We start from the raw sequence: 13,930 nt of genomic DNA on the forward strand, positions 1-13,930 counted from the left end.
TTTTCAGCTTCAGCTGCCCAGAATAACTATCATGAAGTTTTAGATTGGTGGTAATGAGGAGGCGGAGTTTTAACAAATGCAGAATGGGCTAAAATAAAAGTTTCAACACAGTTATTACTTTTTGAGCTCCAGAAGAACAAGTTGTAAGGTGACACAGATACAATCCTCCAGTAGTGCAGTAACACTGTTCTGTTGTAAGTTAAAATGACTTTGACTGGTGACTGGGCAAAACTGGCATCTGGGCCGTGATTTTGCCTACTGATGCGGGGCTGGGGTAGGTGGCGGTGTGCGACCCCGCTTTGCTGTTTCAGTACTAGCCTCTATTGATGACTGTTACTTGAAGTTAATATTACTGGAAGGGTAGGGGCAGGAGAGGAAAGAAAAGGATAGTGAAAAGAGCCCTATGTGCTGCATGCTTTGGTTCCACTGTATATTGCCTGTTGTTGCAAAGCTGTTACTTTGTTTGTTGAAGTAACTTTTTTTTCCACTCGACAGCCAGTGGGATTTTGAAAGGGTTTGACCCACTCCTTAATCTTGTATTGGATGGAACTATAGAGTACGTGAGAGGTAAGCCACAAAAATGTTCCTTTTGTGGAGAATCCACAGCCCAAAATCACTTATGGGTGCAGTATATTCTACTCCTGTGTTCAGTATATTCTACTCCTGTGTTACTGTAAAGTGGTTTCCACTTTCTGATAAAAATCGTAGTGTAACTTTGATTTTAGCCAGACCCCAAAGCAGAGTCCGGAGACCCTCTTTTACACGGGATTACATAGGCGCACAGGAACCAGTCATTCGGCCCAACTAGTCTATGCTGGCATTTATGCTCCACTCCTGTCTTTCCTCGTTTAAATCTATCAACATAACCCTCTAATCCTTCTCCCTCATATGCTTGTCCAGCCTCCCCTTAAATGCATCTATACTATTCGCTTCAACCACTCCCTGTGGCAGCGAGTTCCACATTCTCACCACTTTGGGTAAAGAAGTTTCTTCTGAATTCCCTATTGGATTTCTTGGTGACTATCTTATATTGATGACCTCTGGTTATGCTCTTCCCCACAAGTGGGAGCATTGAGCCATTGTTTGTTTCTTTACCTGTCCCATTACTTGTCCCATTACTATCTCGTCTCACCTTGAATATCTTTTAATGTCTCTTTCATCCCTTCCCCCATTTCCCAGCCCCAAACTGCCTTTTGTTTCATTTCCTGCCTTTTCTCTCAGTTCTGTAGAAGGGTTTCAACCCGAAAAGTTAACTTTCTCTCTCCACGGATGTTGCCTGGCCTGCTGAGTTTTTCCAGCGTTTTCTGTTATTTTGGATTTCCAGCATCTGCAGTATTTTGCTATCGTGGAAGCATTCTCCCTGTGTTCACTCTATCAAAACCTTTCATAATTTTAAAGACCTCTATTGGGTCAACCCTCAGTCTTTTTTCAAGAGAAGAGACCCAGCTTGTTCATCCTTTCCTGATATGTATACCCTCACATTTCTGGTATCATCCATGTAAATCTCTGCACCCTCTCCAGTGCCTCTATATCCTTTTTATAATATGGCCACCGGAACTGTATGCAGTACTCCAAGTGTGGTCTAACCAAGGTTCGATACAGGTTTAGCATAATTTCCCTACTTTTCAATTCTATCCCTCCAGAAATCAGAGTGCTTGGTTTGCTTTTTTAATGGCCTTGCTAACCTGTGTCGCAACTTTTAGTGATTTGTGTATTTGTACTCCGAGATCCCTTTGTTCCTCTACCCCACCTAGACTCGCGCACACCAAGTAATAAGTGACCTCCCCATTCTTCCTACCGAAATGTAATACCTCACATTTATGTGTTGGCCATCATTTGCCAATTATTTGCTCTATCTGCAAGTATTTTTTTTATTTGTATATGGGATGTGGGCGTCGCAGGCAACGCCAGCATTTATTGCCCATCCCTAATTGCCCTTGAGAAGGTGGTGGTGAACTGCCGCCTTGAACCGCTGCAGTCCGTGTGGCGAAGGTACTCCCACAGTGCTGTTAGGTAGGGCGTTCCAGGATTTTGACCCAGCGACGATGAAGGATCTGCAATATACTTCGAAGTCAGGATGGTGTGTGACTTGGAGGTGGTGGTGTTCCCATGCGCCTGCTGCCCTTGTCCTTCTAGGTGGAAGAGGTCGTGGGTTTGGGAGGTGCTGCAGTGCATCTTGTAGATGGTACACACTGCAGCCACGGTACGCCAGTGGTGGAGGGAGTGAACGTTTAAAGTGGTGGATGGGTTGCCAATCAAGCGGGCTGCTTTGCCCTGGATGGTGTCAAGCTTCTTGAGTGTTGTGGGAGCTGTACTAATCCAGGCAAGTGGAGAGTATTCCATCATGCTCCTTGTGCCTTGTAGATGGTGGAAGTTTATTAATGTCCTCCTGTAATTTGTTGCAGTCCTCCTCAGTATTGACTATTTCCCCCCCCCCCCCAAATTTGGTATCATCTGCAAATTTAGAAATTGTGTTTTTGATTCCAACGTCTAAATCGTTGATGTAAATTTTGAACAGCTGTGGTCCCAGCACTGATCCTTGTGGAACACCACTACCCACCTTCTGCCACTGTGAATAGCTACCCCACTCTGCTTTCTGTCTTGAAGCCAGCTAGCAATCCATTCTGCTACTCGTCCCCTGACTCCACATTCTCTGACTTTGTTCATTAGTCTATTATGGGGTACCTTATCGAAGGCCTTTTGAAAATCCAGATAAATTACATCTACGGTATTACCATTGTCTACTCTCTGTTACCGCTTCAAAAAATTCAATGAGGTTGGTCAAGCAAGATTTTCCCTTTTGAAATCCATGCTGACTATTCATTATTATACTTTTGGTTTCTAGATGTTCTTCTATTTTCTTCTTTAGTAGGGATTCCATTATCTTTCCTACCACCGATGTTAAGCTGACTGGTCTATAATTCCCTAGACATGTTCTATCCCCCTTATCGGTATTCCGTTAGCTGTCCACCAGTCCTCTGGCACTACACCTTTTTCTAATAAATTATTAAATATGTGTAGTAATGCCTCTGCTATCTCTTCCCTAGATTCTTTTAAAGTGCGTGGATGCAATCCATCCGGACCAGGGGTTTTATCCTCTGAGTTTGATTAGTTTAATATATCCCCTTTTAAAAATTTTTAAATGCACTTATCTCATTACTCATCTCATCATCCAATGTCATGTCCACCTGTTCTATCTCCCTGGTAAATACCGAAGCGAAATAATGATTTAATATTTCTGCCATCAATACCTGTGGTATTGTCCTTTCTATCCCTTAATGGCCCTATTCCTGTCCCAACCTTTTTTTTAATTGATGTGTATGTAAAATATTTTACTATTTTGTTTTATGTTCCTTGATCATTTAATTTCATAGTTCCTCTTTGCCTTCCTAATTTTTTTTTGACTTCTCTCCTAATCCTGTCGTATTCTTATGCACTCCCCTGCTGTCTCTGTACTTAATGGATGCCTCTTTCCTTACCCTCCATTGTTCCCTTATGTCTTTATTCATCCATGGAGTCTCATTAGTGTTTAGTTTGTTCTTTCCATTTAGCGGAATATATTTTTCCTGCACTCTGTTGAACACCGTTTTAAATGTTTCTCATTGTCGTTCTACATCGTCGTTTGCCAATATTGTTGCCCATGTTATCTTCCCAAGTTCTATTCTCAGCCCCTCAATATCAGCATTTCTCCAATCCATTAACCTGGTTTTTGTCATATTTAAGTCCTTCTCTATTATCATCTTAAAGCGTATTAAATTATGTTGACTTGCCTATATGTTCCCCTTTTACTTATCTGCTCTGGCTCATTCCCCATAACTAGATCCAATAACAAATCCTCCCTTGTTGGGCTTTTTACATATTGGGTTAGAAAGGAGTCCTGTAGACATTGTAGGAACTCCATTCCCTTATCCCCTTTACCTCCCTCTTCTGTTCAATTAATATCTGGGTAGTTGAAATCCCCCATGATGGTTGTTCTATTTTTTACTCATTTCTCTAATTGTCTGTATATTTCTTCCTCCACCTCCCTTCCACTATTAGGTGGTCTGTAGACTATGCAGTGTGATTGATCCTTTATTATCCTTTATCTCTATCCATATGGATTCTATTTTTGTCTTGCTGATATCTACGTCCCTTTTATCTACTGTCATTATGTTATCCCTAATAAGTACAGCTACTCCATCTCCCCCTTTTCCCTCTCTATCTTTTCTAAATGTTATAACTTGCAATGTTTAATTTCCAGTCCTGATTTTTCTGTAGCTATGTCTGGTTCCTCCCAACTCATGATTGCCTCCAGCTCCCCTGTTTTATTTTGTTTAACTCATTTTTAATAGGATTAACTCATTTTTAATAGGATTTCCTCTCACTTTATGTTTAACCATCTTTTTAGACTCCTGTTCTATAACTCTATTTGCTCCCTTGCCATTAATGCCCTCCCTTACTTTATTCTTTCCTATGCTCACTTTTCCTGTTTTGTTTATATTTAAGCTGCTTACGTTTCTTAGATCCCTCCCCCCTCACTAGTTTAAAGCCTTTGCCACTTCCTGGTTCAGGTGGAGCCCATCCCATCGGTACAGCTCCTTCCTATCCTAGAACTGGTGCCAGCATCCCATGAAAAGGAACCCCTCTTTCCCACACCAGCCCTTAAGCCACGTGTTAATTCTCCTGATCTGATCTGTCTGCTTTTATGCCAATTTGCACGTGGCTCGGGCAATAATCCCGAGATTATTATCCTCGAGATCCTGGTTTTTAATTTAGAGCCTAACTCCTGAAACTCTTTCAGCAGGGTCTCCTCCCTGTTCCTACCTTTGTCGTTTGTTCCAACATATGGACCATGACAACTGGATTTATCTCCTCCCTTTCCAAGTTCCTCTCCAGCTGCCGTGAGATATCCCTTACCATGGCACTGGGTAGGCAACACACTCTTTGGGAGACTCATTCTTGGCTGTAGAAGACGCTATCTATTCCCCTAATTATAGAATCCCCTGTCACTATCACATTTCTATTCTGCTCTTTTCCCCTGCTGGACAGCCTTCTGAGCCACGGTGTCCTGGTCTGCATTGTGGCTGTCCTCCCTGCAGTCTTTCTCCTTGTCCTCACAGGTAGCGAGTACTTCGTACCTATTGGACAAGACCAGTGTCTGCGGGACCTCTTTCTCAACCTCTCCTAAATCCCTGTTACCCATTTCCCTAACAGTCACATCCACCCATTCCTGAACCTGTGCTTTCCTCTGGGGTGTGACTGTATTCTGGATAAAACTGTCCAGAAAGTCCTCCCTCCCCCCCCCCCCCCCCTTCTTATGTGTCGGAGTATCCCCAACTCGCACTCCAGCTCAATGACACTCAGCTGGAGAGATTCAAGATGGAGTCATCTCCTGCAGACGTGTTTGCTCGGGACAGTCTCGCCGTCCACAAACTCCCACATACTGCAGTCCAGACACACAACCTGCCCTGCCATATCTTAGACTAGCCTTATTTAATTTATTTAATTAGTTAAAGTCTTTATTCAACTATTATTTATAGTTATTAAATAGTTTAACTAGTTAAACTATAAATTTAATACAGTATGTTATAGTTTCCCCCTCCTAGTTTAAACCTCTATCCTAGGTTAGAGAGCTGTTTTATGCTCTGCTGCTGCTGGTGTCTCCAATCTCTCTCATCACTTGAGCTTGACACTTCCAATAAGTTTAAAACTTATCAGCTGAGAGTAGAACTCTGTGCGGGTGTTGGTGTGCAGAGTGCATTGCTGGCTGCGAGTTAGATTTGCAGCCTGGCACTATAAATGAGGTGCTACCAGCTGGATGCAGATACCTACTGATCTGCAGCTTCACTGAGGGATCATAAGGATGCCTGGGTACTGGCATCGTAACACTGATGCAGGAGGCAGTGCGCTTCTTGGCAGAGTAGAGGGAACTTGACTCTAATTTCTTAGCCAAAACTTTACTCTAATTTCCCAGCCGAGCACACCGGGCAATGTCTGTGCTTGAGCTAACGCTAGGGGTGGTGGTGGCTGTGCTCCTTCAAGTGAAGCTTCATTATACAATTTCCTATTTAAAATACAGATGTTTTCTTTTCCTCTTTCCACTCGTCCAGTATGTTCCATGTTGTGCTTTTGTGTTATAGAGCTGGATAAAGGGCGAATAAATATTTTGTACAAACTTAACAAATTTCAGATCCAGATGACCAATACAAATTGACTGAAGACACACGCCAGCTTGGCTTGGTTGTATGCAGAGGGACTTCGGTTGTTCTAATCTGCCCACAGGATGGGATGGAGGCCATTCCAAACCCTTTCATCCAACAGCAAGATGGTTAGCCTAGAAATGTCTCATCACTAGATCTCAGGATTCCAATTTAGTTGGTTTTATCCATTAGCCAAAGCTGATGTGTATGATGGGGACTTGTAATATCGCCAGCACTGGGATGTTTCTAAATGTAGTTATAGGCTGAGTTTTGGGTGGCGAGCAGGAGCTTGCACTCATTTCTTTATCTTGTGCAGATCAGTTGTGAACTTGTTGCCATCCTATCCAACAGTTGCATATTGCAGTACTGGCTGTACTACCCTGTAAACCAGGAGTGGTGCATTTAGGCACGGCAGCAGTCTGTAAACAATGGAACCAGATTCTAGGAATGAAGCTGAGTCAGTGAGCATGTTGAGCTCTCTGGCACTGGAATCATCGTGCAGTGGAAACAGTCACTCAATTCAAGCTGCAGCGGAATTTCCCCAGCAATGATCACTCGTGGAAGATATTTTTGTTTCAAAAACCAGCTGATTTAGAAACCTGCAGTTTTATACTTTTCATTTACATTGTTTATTTAAGATTGTGTTAAATTGAACAGATATTTCTGAAGTTGCCTTTTATTTTCTTGGGCAACTTTTACCCTATCTGCTTTTTATAAAAAAAAAGTACCAGTGTTGATTAGTTATTCCATATGTTTGTGGATAACATTTCCAAAACTTGTGTTGGAGTCTTGCATAGAAACATGTTTAATGTAAGTCTCTTCAGAGATTTGATTTGTTTCCTTGTTGAAGCTGGATGTGGACGACAAACATTATCCTCCTTGTAAAATAAACTCTCGCTTTTCCAGTAGTTGGTGCTGGGTCTGCTTTATTTTGCTTCAACAATAAAAGGAAATGTAACAGCACTGCATACGTCACTGTCTAAGTGTATAATTGTGAGTTTTGTCTTGCACTGATTTTGTTTGTGTACAATCTTCCCAGCCCCTCCAGTATTTGTCCTTTTAAAAACAAAAGTGCGATGCAACAATTATCCACTAGGAATATTTAAAATGTAAACCAATTTAGAAGCTGTGTTAAATGTGACATAAAAAAATCTGAGAGAACAAACAAGGTCATGTTTCACCTGTGGACTTCAAAGAGCAGGAATGGTCAGCTAACATGAGAGTGGTGCCTGTTTAGGGTCTGAGCCCCTCTCTGGGGTATCTCTTTAGGCAGCTACAGTAAATAGCCAGGGAGATAGCACAAAGCTGCTTTACAAACACCTCAACACGCTATCTGGTCTCCTCTCGCAAGTACAGGTCTTCATATGAAGAAAATAAACTGATCCAAATAATGTCATATTCTGGCTTTACATTTATTAAATATTTTTGACAACACTGGAGGAAAAAAAAATCAGATTTAAAATCTATAAGCCAGTAGTGAGCCTCATTTAGATCTAATTCAAACTATTACAAAGCAGAACTCTTACCCACACACACATCAACAGTTTTAAAATAGACATCCATTCACTTCTAATGTGCAGGCATTGATTATTTTATTAAGGTTTCAATGAGTTTACAGCCATCAGCAAAGTTCAGAGCTCAAGCCATGATCCCAGTTTCTACCCCGCCTCTTTCCTATCCATCTCTATCCTACCTATACCCGCCTTGCGACCACCCACCACCATCCCACGCCCTCTTACACCTCCCATCATCTCTACCCTGCAAACCCACTCCCATCCAGTTTTGAATTTTGTAAATTATGGTAATCCTATCATAACCAAGATACTATGGTCTTATGTATGATTTTACTCCAGCAGGGAAGCTGCATGGAGATCCCACAAGCTGCTTACTTGGTAAAATCACAGAGTCGGCGTGATTGGCATGTTCTCAGTGCAGCCAAGGAGCTGCTAGTCACAAGAGCTTTGCTGCCATGCGACAACAGAACCCATGTGAATAAAGAGCACGTATGAGAAAGACACTGGGTGGGGAGGGGTGTTCACTAGGACCTTTCAAACCAAATGTGCAAGCAGATTGATTCAGGAACCTGTTCAATCGATGTAAGCTGCCTGCTTTACAGCAGGTCATCAAAAGCTGGTAGCAAAAGGAATGCACTGCATGTGATTTTTTTTTTTAACAATAAAATTACAATATTCTAGAGCAAACACAGCCACATAAGTGATTCCAGTGTTAGGTTAACTGCTGTCCAACTACAAGCTGCCATAAAAGTCAACCTGAGAAGTTTATACCCCATGGATGGGTCCGTGCAGAGGCAGTGGTTGTATTTGCCCAGCTTGTGCTGCGTTCTTCACTCTGTCAGCAATCGCACTACACTTTTTCAAAGTGAGCAGCAGTCAGTGCGGGTTCAGAGGCTACATTCATGCTCCACATTCCACTACAACACAGCTACTCTCAATAAACAACTTACTCTCTGTGACCAGACAGCATCAAACACAACAGCAAATTAGTAAACAGATGAACACACCTTTCCCCTTTCGGCACAGAAACTAGGAACAGCACCAGGATTGCCAAAGTTCCTCCGTTCATCCACAGCCCCACTTAACTTGTCAGCTGGTACCGAGCAAAGGGTACCTGCAGGTGTGCAACAATTGGCCTCAGTGTTGCTGGGATAGGGAAGGGGAATCATTCAGGGTTCCTGCTCATGACCTCTGTCCAATAATACATGCTGGAAGGTGGATATGAGGTGAGGACAGAATTGGCCTTGACTGGAATGTCCTCTGCAATCCAACGGCCTGCAAACACGCACTGTGACACATGAAAACTGGATACCAGAGTGAGATACTGGAGGGTGACTGGCACCTGCAGAACTGTACCCCAGCAAGAGTCAGCACCCGGGGGACTGTACCCCAGAGTCAGCACCCGGGGGACTGTACCCCAGAGTCAGCACCCGGGGGACTGTAGCCCAGAGTCAGCACCCGGGGGACTGTACCCCAGAGAGTCAGCACCCGGGGAACTGTACCCCAGAGTCAGCACCCGGGGGACTGTACCCCAGAGAGTCAGCACCCGGGGGACTGTACCCCAGAGAGTCAGCACCCGGGGGACTGTACCCCAGAGAGTCAGCACCCGGGGGACTGTACCCCAGAGAGTCAGCACCCGGGGGACTGTACCCCAGAGAGTCAGCACCCGGGGGACTGTACCCCAGAGAGTCAGCACCCGGGGGACTGTACCCCAGAGAGTCAGCACCCGGGGGACTGTACCCCAGAGTCAGCACCCGGGGGACTGTACCCCAGACTCAGCACCCGGGGAACTGTACCCCAGAGAGTCAGCACCCGGGGGACTGTACCCCAGAGAGTCAGCACCCGGGGGACTGTACCCCAGAGTCAGCACCCGGGGGACTGTACCCCAGACTCAGCACCCGGGGAACTGTACCCCAGAGTCAGCACCCGGGGGACTGTACCCCAGAGAGTCAGCACCCGGGGAACTGTACCCCAGAGAGTCAGCACCCGGGGAACTGTACCCCAGAGTCAGCACCCGGGGGACTGTAGCCCAGAGTCAGCACCCGGGGAACTGTACCCCAGTGTCAGCACCCGGGGGACTGTAGCCCAGAGTCAGCTCCCGGGGAACTGTAGCCCAGAGTCAGCACCCGGGGGACTGTAGCCCAGAGTCAGCACCCGGGGGACTGTACCCCAGAGAGTCAGCACCCGGGGGACTGTACCCCAGAGTCAGCACCCGGGGAACTGTACCCCAGAGTCAGCACCCGGGGAACTGTACCCCAGAGTCAGCACCCGGGGGACTGTAGCCCAGAGTCAGCACCCGGGGAACTGTACCCCAGAGTCAGCACCCGGGGAACTGTACCCCAGAGTCAGCACCCGGGGGACTGTACCCCAGAGTCAGCACCCGGGGAACTGTACCCCAGAGTCAGCACCCGGGGAACTGTACCCCAGAGTCAGCACCCGGGGGACTGTAGCCCAGAGTCAGCACCCGGGGGACTGTAGCCCAGAGTCAGCACCCGGGGAACTGTACCCCAGAGTCAGCACCCGGGGAACTGTACCCCAGAGAGTCAGCACCCGGGGAACTGTACCCCAGAGTCAGCACCCGGGGAACTGTACCCCAGAGAGTCAGCACCCGAGGAACTGTACCCCAGAGTCAGCACCCGGGGGACTGTACCCCAGAGTCAGCACCCGGGGAACTGTACCCCAGAGAGTCAGCACCCGGGGAACTGTACCCCAGAGTCAGCACCCGGGGGACTGTACCCCAGAGAGTCAGCACCCGGGGGACTGTACCCCAGAGAGTCAGCACCCGGGGGACTGTACCCCAGAGAGTCAGCACCCGGGGGACTGTACCCCAGAGAGTCAGCACCCGGGGGACTGTACCCCAGAGAGTCAGCACCCGGGGGACTGTACCCCAGAGAGTCAGCACCCGGGGGACTGTACCCCAGAGTCAGCACCCGGGGGACTGTACCCCAGACTCAGCACCCGGGGAACTGTACCCCAGAGAGTCAGCACCCGGGGGACTGTACCCCAGAGAGTCAGCACCCGGGGGACTGTACCCCAGAGTCAGCACCCGGGGGACTGTACCCCAGACTCAGCACCCGGGGAACTGTACCCCAGAGTCAGCACCCGGGGGACTGTACCCCAGAGAGTCAGCACCCGGGGAACTGTACCCCAGAGAGTCAGCACCCGGGGAACTGTACCCCAGAGTCAGCACCCGGGGGACTGTAGCCCAGAGTCAGCACCCGGGGAACTGTACCCCAGTGTCAGCACCCGGGGGACTGTAGCCCAGAGTCAGCTCCCGGGGAACTGTAGCCCAGAGTCAGCACCCGGGGGACTGTAGCCCAGAGTCAGCACCCGGGGGACTGTACCCCAGAGAGTCAGCACCCGGGGGACTGTACCCCAGAGTCAGCACCCGGGGAACTGTACCCCAGAGTCAGCACCCGGGGAACTGTACCCCAGAGTCAGCACCCGGGGGACTGTAGCCCAGAGTCAGCACCCGGGGAACTGTACCCCAGAGTCAGCACCCGGGGAACTGTACCCCAGAGTCAGCACCCGGGGGACTGTACCCCAGAGTCAGCACCCGGGGAACTGTACCCCAGAGTCAGCACCCGGGGAACTGTACCCCAGAGTCAGCACCCGGGGGACTGTAGCCCAGAGTCAGCACCCGGGGGACTGTAGCCCAGAGTCAGCACCCGGGGAACTGTACCCCAGAGTCAGCACCCGGGGAACTGTACCCCAGAGAGTCAGCACCCGGGGAACTGTACCCCAGAGTCAGCACCCGGGGAACTGTACCCCAGAGAGTCAGCACCCGAGGAACTGTACCCCAGAGTCAGCACCCGGGGGACTGTACCCCAGAGTCAGCACCCGGGGAACTGTACCCCAGAGAGTCAGCACCCGGGGAACTGTACCCCAGAGTCAGCACCCGGGGGACTGTAGCCCAGAGTCAGCACCCGGGGGACTGTAGCCCAGAGTCAGCACCCGGGGAACTGTACCCCAGAGTCAGTACCCGGGGGACTGTAGCCCAGAGTCAGCACCCGGGGGACTGTAGCCCAGAGTCAGCACCCGGGGAACTGTACCCCAGAGAGTCAGCACCCGGGGAACTGTACCCCAGAGTCAGCACCCGGGGAACTGTACCCCAGTGAGAGTCAGCACTCGGGGAACTGTACCCCAGTGAGAGTCAGCACCCGGGGAACTGTACCCCAGTGAGAGTCAGCACCCGGGGAACTGTACCCCAGTGAGAGTCAGCACCCGGGGAACTGTACCCCAGTGAGAGTCAGCACCCGGGGAACTGTACCCCAGTGAGAGTCAGCACCCGGTCAACTGTACCCCAAAGAGAGTCAGCACCCGAGGAACTGTACCCGAGAGAGAGTCAGCACCCGGGGAACTGTACCCCAGTGAGAGTCAGCACCCGGGGAACCCATACCCCAGAGAGAGTCAGCACCCGGGGAACTGTACCCCAAAGAGAGTCAGCACCCGAGGAACTGTACCCCAGAGAGAGTCAGCACCCGGGGAACTGTACCCCAGTGAGAGTCAGCACCCGGGGAACCCATACCCCAGAGAGTGTCAGCACCCGGGGAACTGTACCCCAAAGAGAGTCAGCACCCGAGGAACTGTACCCCAGAGAGAGTCAGCACCCGGGGAACTGTACCCCAGTGAGAGTCAGCACCCGGGGAACCCATACCCCAGAGAGAGTCAGCACCCGGGGAACTGTACCCCAATGAGAGTCAGCACCCGAGGAACTGTACCCCAGAGAGAGTCAGCACCCGGGGAACTGTACCCCAATGAGAGTCAGCACCCGGGGAACTGTACCCCAATGAGTCAGCACCCGGGGAACTGTACCCCAGTGAGAGTCAGCACCCGGGGAACTGTACCCCAGATTCAGCACCTGGGGAACTGTACCCCAATGAGAGTCAGCACCCGGGGAACTGTACCCCAGCAAGAGGCAGTGCTGGGGAACTATACCCCAACAAGAGTCAGCACCCAGGCAACTGTACCCCACAGAGAGAGAGAGACCGGGGTAATATACCCCAGCAAGAGTCAGCACACCAGGGGTATTGTACCCCAGCAAGGAATCAACACTTTCATGAGTGGCGATGAGGAAACTGGAAGTGGGGTGGGGGGGGTTAATTTAATTTTTAAAACTACATTTTCAGAAGCAAGTAGTAATCTAAATGTTTGTATCCCAATCATCAAGTCACTGGACCTCCTGCATCGCACTCAAGTTGCACCTCTACACGGAAATCCAGGATCTTTGAGAGCATCAAAATAAAGTCCGTCCATATAATAAGGCTACAGAACACAACACTTAAACATTATTCCAAACACAGCTATACAGTCATTTGCACTCTGATGAAAAGCTGTATTCCTCCACTGTATGTGGGAATCCCCGACTCCAGTACTTATTGCAAGTCAAAAAACACAAACTGTACAAGGACAAAAAACACTCCCAATTGGACTGATTCAGGCAATATTAGAAAAAAACATGTAGTCCACTTCTGAAAACACAAGGGGCAGTTTCTCTGTACATGTTCAGCTGGTATTGTGAGCAACAGGTTCCCCTGGGAGGAATGTGGCCACTTTTAACACAATGCTGAGTCTTTCATTACGCAAAGCACAAACTTCATCTTGGCTTAGTCGACAAGGAGAGGCAATGGATCACAGAGGAACACTTTAAAGAAGATAGAGGAATCTGAAAAAAGAGAAACACATGTACTTTAAGATATGGATCAAATATAGCTGGCTCAGATACCAGTCAGATACAACTGGGTTAGACACCAGAAACCTAACTGGACCAGCCGCATAAATTCTGTGGCTACAAGAGCAGGTCAGAGGCTGGGTATTCTGCAGTGAGTGTCTCACCTCCTGACTCCCCAAAGCTTTTCCACCATCTACAAGGCACAAGTCAGGAGTGTGATGGAATACTCTCCACTTGCCTGGATGACTGCAGCTCCAACAACACTTGAGTTAGGATAGGAGCAGCAGAGTTTTGGACGAGTTTAAGTTTATAGAGTGTGGAAGATGCGAGGCCGGCCAGGAGAGGATTGGCATAGCCGAGTCTGGAAGATGAGGGTTTCAGCAGTAGATGGGCTGAGGCAGGAACGGAGTCGGGCGATGTTACGGAGGTGGAAGTAGGCAGTTTTAGTGAAGGAGCGGATATGGGGTTGGAAGCTCATCTCAGGGTCAAATAGGATGCCAAGGTTGCAAACAGTCTTGCTCAGCCTCAAACAGTGGCCAGGGAGAGGGAAGGATTCGGTGGTGAGG

General features: G+C 48.5%; 1 protein-coding gene across 3 annotated transcripts in view; it reads right to left on the reverse strand.

The window, feature by feature from the left end:
• Positions 1 to 7,572: 7,572 nt before the first annotated feature.
• LOC147108239 (CDC42 small effector protein 2-like) overlaps positions 7,573 to 13,930 on the reverse strand; it is a 28,674-nt gene continuing 22,316 nt past the window's right edge. For all 3 annotated transcript variants that reach the window (XM_086004778.1, XM_086004776.1, XM_086004777.1), the window contains one exon: positions 7,573 to 13,358. The gene's annotated coding sequence lies outside the window, so the exon portion shown is untranslated. The remainder of the gene's footprint in view (positions 13,359 to 13,930) is intronic.

This window comes from Somniosus microcephalus, chromosome 13 (genome assembly GCF_052327205.1).
Source record: "Somniosus microcephalus isolate GS21.2 chromosome 13, FLI_Smic_1.0, whole genome shotgun sequence".
Classification (NCBI taxonomy): Eukaryota; Metazoa; Chordata; class Chondrichthyes; order Squaliformes; family Somniosidae; genus Somniosus; species Somniosus microcephalus.